Below are 14,996 nucleotides of genomic sequence, written 5' to 3'. Positions count from 1 at the left end.
ATATATTTTTTTAAAGTGCCTGGATAATTCTAATTGGCAACTCTAATCTAACTCTAAGTGAGCTCCAAGTGGTGAGTCTAACCTGACTCTAATTGAGTAGCATTCTCTAGGGCAGTAGTTCTCAGCCTTGACAGTACTTTGTGATTCATGGGTTCTGTCAAAAACTTACTGATGTCTAGGTCACACCTCATATATCCTGATTTAATTGATTTTGGGTTTGGCCTAGGCTTTGGGAATTTTGAAAGCTATTGGGCGATATTTTTAATACAGACCTTATTTTATTTTATTTTATTTTATTTTATTTTATTTTATAAGGTTTTATTTTTCCAAATATACAATTGGTTGGACCTGCTCCTGCATCTTCACCAGAAGCTGGAACACCTCCACACTGGGTGTTTCTGGTGTAAATTATTTGAGCTCTGTGCCTTGAAACCAGTTTGATAAGTCTTTTACTAAACAGCTCCTGAAAGGTTGCCCTGGACAGACAACTTTTACTCTTCAGTCTCTCAGAGACCTCAGTTGGAATTATAAGCTTACAGCTGGGACTTCCCTACTGAGTTTGTCATACGTAGCTTTGTCAAGCAAGACTAGGTTATTGAGCTTGTCCCAAACTTTGCCTTTGGACCACTTCTTCTTTCTGGCCTTGCCACCAGATTTGTTCACTGGGTCTCTGTCTTTCTTGGCTGACTTTCCAGTGTCTGTCTTCTTCTTGTCATCCTTGGGCAGCATCGCGATGCCCAGGGGGTAGCAGTAACCACTTTAACCTCGCTAAGATGTCAGACAAAAAGCTATTTAGTTTTAAGGTCACTTTTAAGTCCACAGCAACATTGAACTGAAAGTAAAGAGAGGTCAGTTCACATATACCTCCTTTCCCCACCCTCAAGCCCACAGCCACCTCCATACACACAAAATCTCCCCCACTTCCAACATCCTGCATCAGAGCAGTAAATTAGTTGCAACTGATGAACTTCCATTGACACATCATTATCACTAAAAGTCCATTATTTACATTAGAGTTCACTTGCTGTTGTTTATTCTATGGACTTGGACAAATGAAAAATGACATATATCCACCATTATAATGTCATACAGGGTAGTTTCACTCTCTTAAAAATCCCCTATGTTCCCCCTATTCCTCCCTCCGTCCTCACTAACACTTGGCAACCACTGATCTAGTTACTGTCTCTATAGCGTTGCCTTTTCCATGGCATTTATAGTTGGAATCATACCATATGTAGTATTTTCAAACTGGCTTCTTTCACTTCATAATATAAATTTAAGGTCCCTCCATGTCTTTTCATCACTTTATAGATCATTTATTTTTAGGGCTAGATAATATCCCATGGTCCAGAAGTCCAGATGTACCCCAGTTTGTTTATTCATTCACCTACTGAAGGACATTTTGGTTACTTCCAAGTTTTGGCAACTATAAATAAAGGTGCTATAAACAGTCTTGCATAGGTTTTTGTGTGAACATAAGATTTCTACTTATTTGGGTAAATACCAAGGAGTGTAATTATTTGATTGTATGGTAAGAGTATATTTAGTTTTGTAAAAAACTGTCAAACTGTTTTCTAAAACTGCACTCCCATCAGCAATGGATGAGAGCTCTTCTTACTCCACATCCTCACCTATATTTGGTGTTGTCAATGTTAAGGACCTTGACCATTCTAATGGGATTATAATGGTATCTTGTTTTAATTTGAAATCTCTAGTGATTTCTGATGTTGAGCGTCTTTTAATATGCCTATTTGTCTTCTGTATATATATTTTTTGATGATGTGTCTGGTCAGGTCTTTCACCCCTTTTTTCATCAGGTTGTTTGTTTTCTTATGTTGAGTTTTGAGAGTTCTTTGTGTTTTTTGCATAACAGTCCTTTAAAAGATATGTATTCTGCAAATGTTCTCTTCCAATCTGTTGTTTGTCTTCTGATTCCTTTTGATAGTGTCTTTCGTAGAGCAGAAGATTTTAATTTTAGTGAAGTCCAACCTGTCAATTACTTCTTTTATAGATTGTGCCTTGGGTGTTATATTTTTAAAAGTCATCTCCATAGGTCATCTATGCTTTCTACAATGTTATCTTCTGGGATTTTTATAATTTTACTTTTCACATTTAGGTCAATGATCCATTTTGAGTTAATTTTTCTAAAAGGTGTAAGTTCTGTGTCTGGATTCTTTTTTCTGGCATGTGACGTTCAGTTGTTTCAACATCATTTATTGAAAAACAACTGTCTTTTCTCTATTGTATTGACTTTGCTCCTTTGTCAAAGATTAGTTGACTATATTTATATGGGTCAATTTCTGGACTCTATTCTGTTTCATTGATCTATTGTTCTATTCTTTCACCAATACCATATTGTCTTGATGACTGTAGCTTTTATAGTAAGTCTTGAAGTCAGACAGTGTCAGTGCTGTAATGCTACTCTTCTCCTGCAACATTGTGTCGGCTACTGTGCATCTTTTGCCTCTCCATATAAACTTTAAAATCAGTATTGACACCCACAAAATGACTTGCTGGGATTGCATCAAACTAAAACGCTTCTGCACAGTAAAGGAAACAATTGACAAAATGAGAAGGCAATCTATGAAATGGGAGAAAATATTTGTAAATCATATATCTAATAAGTGGTTAATGTCCACAATATGTAGGAAACTTAATAGCAACAAACAAGTGAACAAACCCAAATAGACATTTTTCCAAAGAAGACATACAAGTGGCCAACAGGTTTATGAAAAGGTGCTCAGCATCACTAATCATCAGGAAAATGCAAATCAAAACCACAATGCCATATCACCTCACACCTGTTAGGATGGCTATTATCAAAAAGACAAGAGATAACATTGTCAAGGGTGTGGAGAAAAGGGAACCCTTGCACACTGTTGGTGGGACTGCAAGTTAATACAGCCATTATGGAAAACAGTATGAAGCTTCCTCAAAAAATTAAAACTAGAACTAATATATAATCTAGCTATCTCAATTCTGAGTTTAATACATTCAAAGGAAATGAAATCAGTACCTTGATGAGATATCTATACTTCCATGTTAAGTATTAAGTGTCCATTGACAGATGAATAGATGAAGAAAATATATATGAAATATTTTAAGTCATAAAAAATGAGTAAATTCAACTTTCAACAACATGAGTGAACTTGGAGGACATTGTGCTAAGTGAAATAAGCCAAACATAGAAAGAAAAAATTACTGCAGGATCTCACTCATACGTAAAATCTTAAAAAGTTGAACTTATAGAAGCAGAGGATAGAATGGTGGTTGTCAGCGACCTGATGGTGGGGAAAATGAGGAGATATTGGTAAAAGATACAGACTTTCTGATATAAGATAAATAAGTTCTGAGGATCTAATGTACAGCATGGTGCATATAGTTTATAATACTGTACTGTATACTTGAAATTTGCTAAGAGGGTAGATTGTAAGTATTCTCACTACACACACACACACACAGAGAAATGGTAACTATGTGGAGTGATGGATGTGTTAATTAACTGTGGTAATCAATTCACAATGTATATGTATATCAAATCATCACCTTGTATGTCTTGAATATATAACATTTTTATTTATTCAGTTATACTTCAATAAAGCTGGGAAGAAGAATCCCAAAGTTCATGATTTGTGTGAGGAAGGGGAAAATGGGGCAAGAACTAAGGAGACAATTGTATAATAGAAACTACAGTTCTAAGTCTTTTATGGCCAAAATAATAATCATATCTGATGCATAACTTTATAGTTTATGATGAATTTTCATATGAGATCTAATTGAACCATCCCAATGTTGGTAGGCAGGTAGATGTAATATTATCATCTCTATTTTACAGATTAGGAAACTGAGGCTCAGAGAGAAAAAGTGACTTGTCCAAGATCAGCAACCATGACCCAAACAAAAGGTTCTTGAGTGAAGCCCAGCACCCTGTTTCTTCAGTTGTTCAAATCATATGGTTGCTCAGCTACTTAAAGCTACTTTCTATGCACTTCACAGTTGTCATTTAATTCCCTGTGACATTAAGAACACAGTTGTCATTTAATTCTCTGTGACTTTAAAGAGAGAATAATTTCCAAAGAAAAAAATTAATATTCACAAAGCCAAATGGGGAAAAAAAAACACCTACTTCTGGTCTATGGGAACTGTTTAGTTTGCTTTACCTTCAAACCTGTTTCTGAGTGTTGTCAATGGGAGAGTGGAAGATGGGGAGCCATGGAAAGGGTGGTGCTTAAGGAGGACCCAGGGAGCCTCTGCAGCCCTCCTCATTCTTTTTCTCTGTGCCTGAGCCCAGTCCTCCCACCTGGCATGGCTCTACAACCATGAAACCCTGATGCCCTCACATGCATAAGGAGCCCTGACAATGTGGACGTGGATATGTCTCTCATTCTGCAAAATGAGACTCACAATGGCCTCCAGTGTGATGCTTCTTTGGGCCAAAAAAAAAAAAAAAACACCTGATTGCTTTCAGGTTGCCTGACTCACAGGGCACCTCGATGCTCTGGCCAGGGACACTGAAGACTGAATCACCTAGCTTGCCTTTGCAGAAACTGTTTACTAATATGTCATTTCATTTCTGTCTTTTTCCAACCTTAAGCTTTGTGTGCCCCTCATCCACAGCATGTCCTTGTCCCCCATACCTCTACTCCCATGCATAAAAGGATGCATAGGCAAATGTACATGGAAGTCTCTTTTCAACCTCTGCAGGGGATTGTAGGTGACATATACTATTGCCCACACTTACATACAAGCGTACCCTATGATAAGCATTATTGGGATTAAGAAATATTGAGTGGTACTTCTATCTCTGAAATTCTGTTGTCTCTCCTATTTAGAGAAGACTCTTACAAGTCAACTACAAATGGACTTTTTTCCTCCAAAGTTGTGACATCGGAAATCAGGACTCGCCTTACAAACCCAGGGAGCTGAATTGCTTAAAGGACATATAGTATTTTCCTAGAGAATTGAAACAAGAACAACAAGGTAGAAGCCCTGCAGACCTGTTTGAGTGCAGAAGACATGGACAAAGCATATCCATGTTCCCATCCATTGAACAGACCGCAGCTTATAATGTGATAAATTTTCTTCTCTCATCCTAAGCTTTTGGTTGTCATTGAAGTACTCTTCCAAATTCCACATATCTATTGTCATTTAATGAGAGTTTACTATGTTTCCAGCTCTGCGCTTTTTGTAACATCTGCTATTCATTCTCTTTCCAAAGCTGTAGCCCTACGGTCTCACTGTTAAATAATTCAGAAGTTTTGAGTTAAATAGGTTTTTACAACAAGATTTTTCAGAACTAGTGGAATGTCCATGTGTGTAGTGAATCTTTTGGAAGATTTATTTGGTATATATTATTTCCCAGACTTTTTCAAGGCATCTCATAAGACATGTTTAGTTCAGAAGATGCTGCTGAGGTCTCAGAGACTGCTATCCCTTTTTCTGTTATGAGTTGAGTTGTGTCTTCTTAAAAAAGACATGTTGAAGTCCTAACACTTTAGAATGTGACCTTTTTTGGAATTACAGGCTTTACAGAGGTAATCAAGTTAAAATGAAGGCATTAGAGTGAGCCTTATTCCAACATGACTGGTGTCCTTATAAAAAGGAGGAAATTTGGACAGAGAGGCAGACATGGGGAGAGGGAGGGCAATGTGAGGAGACAGGGAGAAGATGACCATCTACAAGCCAAGGAATGTCTGACATTTCCCAAAGCTAGGAGAGAGATCTGTAACAGATCCTTTCCCAGTGCCTTCAGAGGGAGCATGAGCCTGCTGACACCTCGATTTCAGACTTCTGGCCTCCAGAAACATGAGACAATATATTTCTGTTTTTCTAAGCTACCTACCAGCTAGTCAGACTTTGTTTTGGCAGCCCTAGGAAACCCATATGTTCTAGCTGGGTGATGGGTAAATCAGGCTCAGTTTCTCCCTTCTTTACTTCTTTGTTTTAAAAACTATATATTTGAAAACTTCTATCATAAGTATAAAATTAACAAAAAATACCCATTTATCTCCTTTTCCATTGTAATAGAAGTATCCATTTTTATCTAGGCAAATAGCCAGCTACATTGGAAACAAACTTTTTCCACAAATGACGACAGAATAAATATTTTAGGCTTTGTGTGATGTATAATCTCTGTCGACTGCTCAACTCTGCCATTATAGGGGAAAAGCAACCATACACAACATGTAAATAAATCAGTGTTTCTGTGTTCCCCTAAAATTCTATTGACAAAGCAGGCAACAGACCAGATTTGTCCCTTGAGCCATAGTTTGCTGACCCCGATTACTGAGCACCTACTATATGCCAGGCACTATTCTAGAAGTTGGCAATGCAATAGTGAGCAACATAGTCAAGGTTTCTGCTCTCACAGAGCCGCAAAATCTTGTTCACAGCTGTGTCCTCAGCACCTTGTGCAGTGCATGACATACAATGAGCAATCCATAAATACTAATCAGTGAGTGACTGGAAGTCCCCCAGACAGGAAGAGATGAGCCAAACCTTGAGAGTGCTAGGCTAGAGGAAAATTCTGGGAACCCTGGGATGCTAAGTAATGGAAAACAAAAGAAGCTCCACTAGCAGTTTGATTCCTTGACAAAAAACAAACAAACAAAAATCAGTGGGTTCTCATATGCACCAAATGCACCAAAAGACATGTACAAAAATGATCACAGCAACATATTTCCTAAGATCCCAAAACTGAAAACAACTCAATGTCCATCAATAGAATAACAGATATTATTCTACTCCACTGCAACATTTCACACAGAAGTTTTGTATTTTATTTTTATGTATTTATTTTTCATGTCAATGAATTCAAAGGAATCACACGTAGGTTTTTGAATAGAAACAACACTAGTTTCCTAAGAGTTGACTTTTCAAGATATCTATGTTCACTAGTTGTAGCCTACAACTAGAAGGCTCTGTGTGTCAAACATTCCACTTGCTACTAATTCTTACCACACCCCTCTTTGTTCCCAGAACATGTACCCCACATGTATCCCAGAACTTAAAGTATAACAAAAAAATTAAAAATAAAAAAATGAAAAACTAAAAGAAAAAGAAAAGGAATGGTGAGAGGAGATAACTTGGCTTTGTACCCAATCTTAGTGGGAAAGTTTCTAGTTCCTCGTCTTGAAGTATTATGTTAGCTGCTTTTTGTAGATGTTCTTCATCAAGTTGAGGAAGTTCTCCTCTATTTCCAGCTTGCTGGAAGTTTTTATCATTAATGAGTGTTAAATTTTTTCAAATACTTTTCCTACAACTAGTGATATAATCATGTGATTTTTCCTCTATAGCCTGTTGGTGTGATGGATTACATTAATCAATTTTCAAATGTTGAACCAGACTTTCATACCTGAAATAAATACCATTTGGTCATGGTGTTTAAAAAAAAAAAGAAAATAAAATAAACCAAAAAACAGGAACCCTTCAGTAAAGATTATGATATAATTTCTTAAGGCTGGTGGAAACAGCAAGGCAAGGATTTTGAGGTAGGGGGTTCAAAGGCTCTTGAGATATAAACTGCTGATGTTTTCTATTGAGGAGATGGTGGATCTTTCAGAGAGTTCCAATAATAAATAATAGTTATTTGCTTAGGAAACAGCCTCCTGGAATAGTAAAACTGTGCTCAACAAGAGTATGGAATAATAAAACCATGAGGATGTCAACAGTAAGCTGTGGAGCAGTTTATGGTTTCGGTTCTCCATGCCCAAGTTGTGTGAGTCTTGAGGGAGGAGGGAGTAGATGATTTGGGTTCTTAATATTTGTGGGATTCATTCATGCTGTTTCATGTATTGAATATATGACAGTTTATTATATGGATATCATCTGTCATCTGAGACAGAAGTGACCATTTCAGTTGTCCCTTAGTCTTGCACACGAATCAAGGATATCTGTACACATGTAACAAAGAGAAGTGTGGTGAGAATTAGTAGCTGGTGGAATGCTTGACACAGAGCTTTCTAGTTGCAGGCTGCAACTACTGAACACAGGTACTTGAAATGGCACCTCTTGGGGAACTGTATTATTGCTCCTATATGAAAATCTGTGTGTGACATGTTCATGAGATATCTACTGTCTCTGTCTCAAGGAGTTAGCTACATTAGCTGAGATTACATCCAGAATTATTGTGTCCTCAAAATTGGGGGGAGGGAGGGAGGAGAGACTGTTTTGATTCTATTTATTTATTTAAGATGGATTCTGACTCTGTTACCTAGGCTGGAGTGCAGTGGTGCTATCTTAGCTCACTGCAACCTCGGCCTCCTGGGTACAAGCTATTCTCCTGTCTCAGCCTTCCCAGTAGCTGAGATTAGAGGCCACCACCACGCCCAGCTAATTTTTGTATTTTTAGTAGAGATGGAGTTTTGCCGTGTTGGCCAGGCTGGTCTCGAACTCCTGACCTCAGGTGATCCACCTGCCTCGGCCTCCCAAAGTGCTGGGATTACAGGCCTGAGCCACAGCGCCTGGCCTTGATTCTCATTATTTACAAGAATCATCCACGTTGTCTCATGCAGAAGTAGTTTGTTCTTTTTAATTGCTGTATATTAGGGAAGTGTGTGTGTGTGTGTGTGTGTGTGTGTGTGTGAGAGAGAGAGAGAGAGAGAGAGAGAGAAATGAGAGCAAATAATTGATTCTAGGAAGTAACATGATATCTAGCTCCAGAAAAACATAATAGACTTCTTTAACTACGATAATTAAAGTATGCGTCTAAATTGGCCAGGACTTACATACACAAAATATTTAATGTTAAGAGAAGGACGGCCAGGGAGGCTGGCTCATGCCTGTAATCCCAGCACTTTGGGAGGCCAAGGCGGGAGGATCATGATGTCAGGAGTTCGAGACCCCTAACCTGGCCAACATGATGAAACCCTGTCTCTAGTAAAAATACAAAAATTAGCCGGGCATGGTGGCGTGCGCCTGTAATCCCAGTTACTCTGGAGACTGAGACAGGAGAATCGCTTGAACCCAGGGGGTGGAGGTTGCAGTGAGCCGAGAAAATTAAAATAAGGAAAATCCAAGCTGTGGTACACAAAGCCCTGATAAAAAGCCAATGCTCAAAGTAAAGGTATGTCATTATTTTTTAAATACAGAAAACAGATACATGGTTGATATTTGTAAAAATCTTAGTGGCTAAGATTAAAAATATTAGTGGCTAGACTAAGTAGAAACTGTGCACTTAACATTTCCCAAACACACAACAGAAATTATGGGCTCCCCATTATATTTTTAGCCTGTGGTTACTGCCAGCCTCACCTGGCCCATCCCTTCACCTAATTGCAGGCATAATTATTCCCCCGCATTTACGGCAGGATGACTCCTCTGTCCAAGCACAAGAACAATGGTTTTCTCACATACCTGGGGAGTTTCCCTTAAAGACTGTGGACTGTTCCCTGAATTATTTTAGGACTGCATCTTTCTTCTCATCTCATTTTTGTTTTATTTCTAAAAGTAATATGTGCTTATGGTAGAAATTTCAGAAAGCATAGATAAGCGAAATGAATCAAGACAAAAATCACATCGAATCTGATTGAAATTCCTTTTCAGTAATATATTTAAATGGTATTTATAATATACATATACCTAGTAGAGAGAGATATAGAACCCTTCTTTTCTATATTTTTGAAACTTTCTCTTTCATATAATGTTGTGCGGTTCATACATTTACCTGATTTAACAGTCACCGACTACATTTATCAAACCAATTCCTTGTTATCAGAGATTTAGGCTCTTGTCGGTTTTTTCCTGGTGTTACAAACAATACTCCATGATTATTACTGGAAGCTGAACTACTGTGAACATCCTTGATGATTCTCTTAAAATAAATTTCTACAAGTAAAAATACTTGGCTAAAGGATGTGCTGGCTTTATATATTGTCGACACGTATCACCAAATGGCTTTTCTGAAAAGTTGCATCAAATCCCATACCTGTTCTCACCATGGGTAAGTGTCAGAGAAAACAATAAAAAAGAACTCACACACACACAAGAAACTCAAACTGTGGTGAAGGTAACATTCTATCAATTGTCTGAGATTTCAATACATGAAATTTCCTTTATGTAGGAATATATTTATAAATTTGGTAACTATGGTAAATTGACACTCAGAGGCCATGTGTACTACTCAAGTGATTCAGATTCTACAGTAATTTTTATTGTTTTAATGTTGCTAGGTAATAATGAGCTGTTTTGGTACAACCCCTGAGGGAGTTTCCAGCCAAATTGAAAGGCCTAGAATATTACAAACCAGGAGCGTAGGCTATAAACAGAACTTAACGAGGGTATAAGGTAACTTGATGACAATGTCTACTATTAAAGGATTCACAAACAAGGGGAAATGTTGAGTCACTCAAACTTGGGCTCTAGGATAGGGATGACTGAGGCTCTCAGGGGCCAAAGTCCCCATTAGGCGGGTGGAGTATCTGAGTGCCAGTGTAGGATAAGAGGAAGACTCTAGCCCCTGGGCCCTGGTGGCAGAGAAGGTAGATGAAGCAGAGGAGAGGAGCAGGGGAAACACAGAGTTCATGTTACACCTACTTAGACTCAAATCGGTTTTTTCGGTTTTTTGGTTTTTTGGGTTTTTTTGCTACAGTTTTTTCATTTGCTAAAGATGTGGCCTTGAACAGATTACTTAACCTCACTGAGCTTTGAGTCTACAAAATAGAGACAAGTAATACCTTCTAGGGCTGTTGAGAGATTTCAGTGGAATATTATGTGTAAAACTCATTACAATAAGTGACATACTGAAGGGACTCAAGAAATGGTTGCTGTTAATATGATAATGGTTGATAATTATTATTGCCATTTCCTTTGAGGATAGATTTAGGAAAAAATGATGCTTATGACTGATTGTCATGCCTTTGTTCTTGGATCCTGTATTGCAGGAGTTTTTAATCTGGTGTCCAAGAACTCCCAAAAGACCCCATGGATAAATATCTGGGGGAGTGGGGTGTTAGATGAGAAAGAAGTGTCATTTTTTACTAACTTATAACAAAAATTTAGTATTTCCTTTAATTATGAGTATGCAACAAACCAAAGTAGCATCAGTAATACTGATCATACTTTGATCCACAATAAAAAATTTGCATATGTTTTTATATCACATTAAATTTGCTGCAGGTATCTCGAAATATCATTTTAATTGAAATTGTATTTCAAAAGTACGATACTTAGGGAGGTTGGGGGACAAGGGGAGAGAGGGCCAATACTTAATGCATGTGGTTGATGATGGGTTGATGGGTGGAGCAAACCACCATGGCACATGTATACCTACGTAACAAATCTGCACGTTCTGCACATGTATCCCAGATCTTAAAGAAAATAAAATAAAAATAAATAAATAATAAAAGTGCTTAGCATATTGGCTAAATCTGCTCAGAGAAAAAAAAAAAAAAAAGGTACGATAGTTCTTAGACCCACTCATTAGAAGGCTGTTAGAACACACGTTATCGCTGTCTGTCCCCAGGTGTTGAAGTGACAGAGCTGGCTGTCAAGACAACTACACTATACATTTTTTAAAATTTTTCATAAAATATCCTAGTGTATTGGTTTTCTTCATAATTCTATGCATTTTATGTATTTATGAACATTATTCTTCGAAGATGTCTGTAGGCTTCACCAGCCTGCCAGAGGGATCGTGGACAGAATAGGCTGAAATCTTCAATCAGGGGCCGCCCACTGCAGGGCAGCTTGCCCACAGGAGGAGCTCTGCTTTCTAACAACTGGTTATGCTTCTTTGTAAATTTGCTTGTCTGTTGTCCAGACCAATGAACACCAAAAACAGAACATTTCTATAGAAAATTCCCAATAAGTCCGGGAATCCTGTCACTTGAAAGAGCCTAACCCTGTAAGTAAGGAGAAAAATGCCTGTTACCCTTCCAGGGAGGCTGATACCTGCAGCACCTGGTAGAAAGGACAACTGTCTAACTGAGGTGATGATCCCACAGGTACAGCAATGGCAATTTACAGACAGGAGAAAGAAGAGGAGAAAGAGGATGAGGGAGAGAGACTAGGATAAAGAAACCAAAAGACAGGAAGCCGTTAGCAACAGGGGCCACATAACCTGCAAACTGGGAACAAAAAAGGGGGAAGAACAAAAGAGAACTTTAAGGACAATGAAACTAAACAACAAAATGGTAGTGAATACTTTATTTTGTTGTAAACAAGTTAGTTTTGAAGGTATTTCCTCGTAGTCCTCCTGCCCTCACTCCTCCCCCGTTCCTATGACGCTGATCAACTGCTTTATTCAGTTTCCCATCTTTCTTCTGGCCCAGTCATCTCAGCCTTTCTTTTTTTAAACACGTGATCCCTAGTACTCGTCCTTGGAGGACAAAAGGCTTTCCATATGTTGGAAAAATTTGAATCTCATAGTACTCACAACAACTAGCAGCATTGTAAGTTTTGATGCATTCATTTGGATTGGAACATTCTCAATCAGTCCTTTCGCTCTAAGTAAATATTTGTTTCTCACAGAACACAAGGCAATTCAAAGGGCCTCTTGTTAGAGATTTATAGGTGTATGAATGGGAAACATCATACAAGCAGTGAAAACAAAAATCTTTCCAGGTTGTCGGATTTTCTCCCTCTTGGTCTCATAAAAAGCAACTAGACATCTTTAATTTAAAAAATACATGCACATATATACAATAGTGATTGGAATGTTATTTTTATCCAAAATATTATAGAGTTTATCTCAGATATACTGAGGACTCTCACTCAGTCTGTAAATTACCCCCAGAAGTTGGTTTGTTTCCTCATTCCTTAAAAAAAAACATAGGTTTACTAAATGTAAACACTGACATCCTGTGAAGATGCCAGTCTTTACAGGCCTTTGTAAAAGTAGAATATGAGGAGTATGTTACACCAGTACAAAGTTTTACAAATGAATACAAGTAAAATATATAAATTACAATGAAATAGAGGAAGATTGTAGCTCTGTCCTGGGGGTGGTTCTTTTAGCAGTCATATTGCTGTAAAGAAAATAAAATACCATTAGGTTATAATCAGGATAAATAATGATGACGTTTTAGTCCTTTAAATTCCTATTTTAAGCAAACATAAACAGACTGACCTCAGCTTCAGCAAAGCTTAGGCCAACCATACTTAGGGCTTAGACAATGCTCACGAAATGTTTCCTAAACAAAACCGGATCCCTTGTCCTCCATGAGTAAAAGCCACCGAAAGGGCCCATGGAAACTGCAGGATACTGATGCTGCATTGCTTTGAGTGCATTTATGTAGGGTATTAATCTTAGGGATTTAAAAGATAATGCCATGGAAGTTTCACACCGATATGAGCTCAGTGTGGGTAACCTTTCAAGTTAAATGCTACCGAGTTATAGACCTGACTCTTCTACATGAAAAGCTCTGCCCTTTGAAAGTGTCTTTTGTCCTATAAACAAAGGTAACAGATCTTCCCTGTGGTATCTGGGAAGAAGCCATCCCTACAGCGACTCAGCTGGGAAACCCAGTGTATTTACTACCCCAGATCAGAGGAGAGTATCACTCCCTGCCACATCACTTCAGCCATTTTGGTCATTGGCTCTTTATGCTTGTCCCCAAAATGTACTGAGTGCATTTAGTACAAGTAATCACTTAGTTTGAACTCTGCCTTGTATGAAATTCAAGGCTAAAGGTAAGCTGCATTACAGCAATCCCAGAGGATACTTCTCTGCCGTTCCCCAACCATATTGCTTGAAAAAAGCTCCATATTGAAGGTTTCCCACTCCCTTATTTTCTTGGAAATTTGCCAAAGAAATTATTAATCTTGCTATACTTGCCTGATAAGGAAGACTAGATTTCATTTTAACTTTCCCCAAAAATTACAGAAAGTTTCCTTCTATTTTCAGCAAAGTTTTTCATGGTGGCAATGGACTTTTAATTTTCATTAGGTTTTTGTCTTATTTTTAAAAGAAAATTAACAGATCTGGCACCAGAGGAGTAATTGGTTTGAAAAATATAAGACAAAAAATAACCCTCTCAAAGATAGGATCAAAGCTGGACTGACATCAATTCAATAATATATATATTTTAGGAGGATATAGAAACAAGAACTTTCACTGCTACAAACAAATCCTTTTTTTTTTTCTCCTAAATCATATCAGGAAACAAGTGCTTCCTGGTTTTCTTTCACAACGAAAGGCTTTTCATGAGCTGCTGTTCAAAGGCTGCTAGTGATTCTCCATACTTACTGCTTAGGCATTTTTATGACTCCTTATTAGGAAGGAATTGCAGAAAATCCAGGAGAACAGCAAGTGTGGAATAAAGGTGAAATATAGGAGCTTTTGCATAAAATGACTCAAGGTTTGAAGCCTGTCATTTCCTGAGTAGGTGATCTTAAGCCTATTGCTTAATATTTGAGTCATAGTCTTATCTGAAAAATGGGTTTAGTGTAGTGCCTGATGCATGGAATGGTTGGCTATTACTTATGTATATTAGTTGGGAATATGACAGCAAACAAAGAGTAGACATCGCTTTTTTTTCTGTCTCTGCAGCCAGAGCAGAGGCAGTGAATTAGATCCTGAAGGGAGCACTGTGTCTATGGGCAGCATGTTCCTGTGTGCATAGAACCAATTGCAAAGAACTAAGACAATCCTGTGACTGTGAGACTCGAGGAAGCTTGTTACTGACAGCTAAAGTGAATGCTATAATTGTGTTGCTACAAACATGATATCAGAATAAATGCTGGTAGGTTGAGCATGTTTGGCTTTGCCTTTTTCTTTATGATGGAAAACAATGGTATATTAACACCAGGGCCAGACTACGACATTTTTATGCAGGTTCTTACCTGTTGGTGAGAGCAGCAAAAGCCACATATGCCTCCAAGCACTCCATTTATTACTTGAATAAGACACAAGATGAATTCAATTCCACCAAGAGCCAAGAGGATAGAAAACAGAGATACATTCCACTCCACAATGTGCTTGGGTTCAGTGCACTGGGACCATGTGGAGGTATCCAGAAGGTACCTGTGGGTAAAAAGAGAAACTTCTGACACATGGC

At 38.0% G+C, this 14,996-nt stretch overlaps 1 long non-coding RNA gene and 1 pseudogene across 1 annotated transcript; both read right to left on the bottom strand.

Moving 5' to 3' along the window:
• Nucleotides 1-298: 298 nt before the first annotated feature.
• On the bottom strand, nucleotides 299-910 carry LOC103241499 (small ribosomal subunit protein eS25-like; annotated as a pseudogene).
• Nucleotides 911-12,129: 11,219 nt separating this feature from the next.
• Nucleotides 12,130-14,959, bottom strand: LOC140711005 (uncharacterized). The gene is made up of 2 exons (XR_012092154.1): nucleotides 14,782-14,959; nucleotides 12,130-12,965 (listed from the first exon to the last, which is right to left on the bottom strand). It is a non-coding gene; the product is annotated as an uncharacterized lncRNA (long non-coding RNA).
• Nucleotides 14,960-14,996: the final 37 nt, after the last annotated feature.

The sequence above is a fragment of the Chlorocebus sabaeus genome, unplaced genomic scaffold, assembly GCF_047675955.1.
Source record: "Chlorocebus sabaeus isolate Y175 unplaced genomic scaffold, mChlSab1.0.hap1 unalloc_scaffold_1228, whole genome shotgun sequence".
NCBI lineage: Eukaryota > Metazoa > Chordata > Mammalia > Primates > Cercopithecidae > Chlorocebus > Chlorocebus sabaeus.
This window is presented reverse-complemented; position numbering and strand designations above follow the sequence as displayed.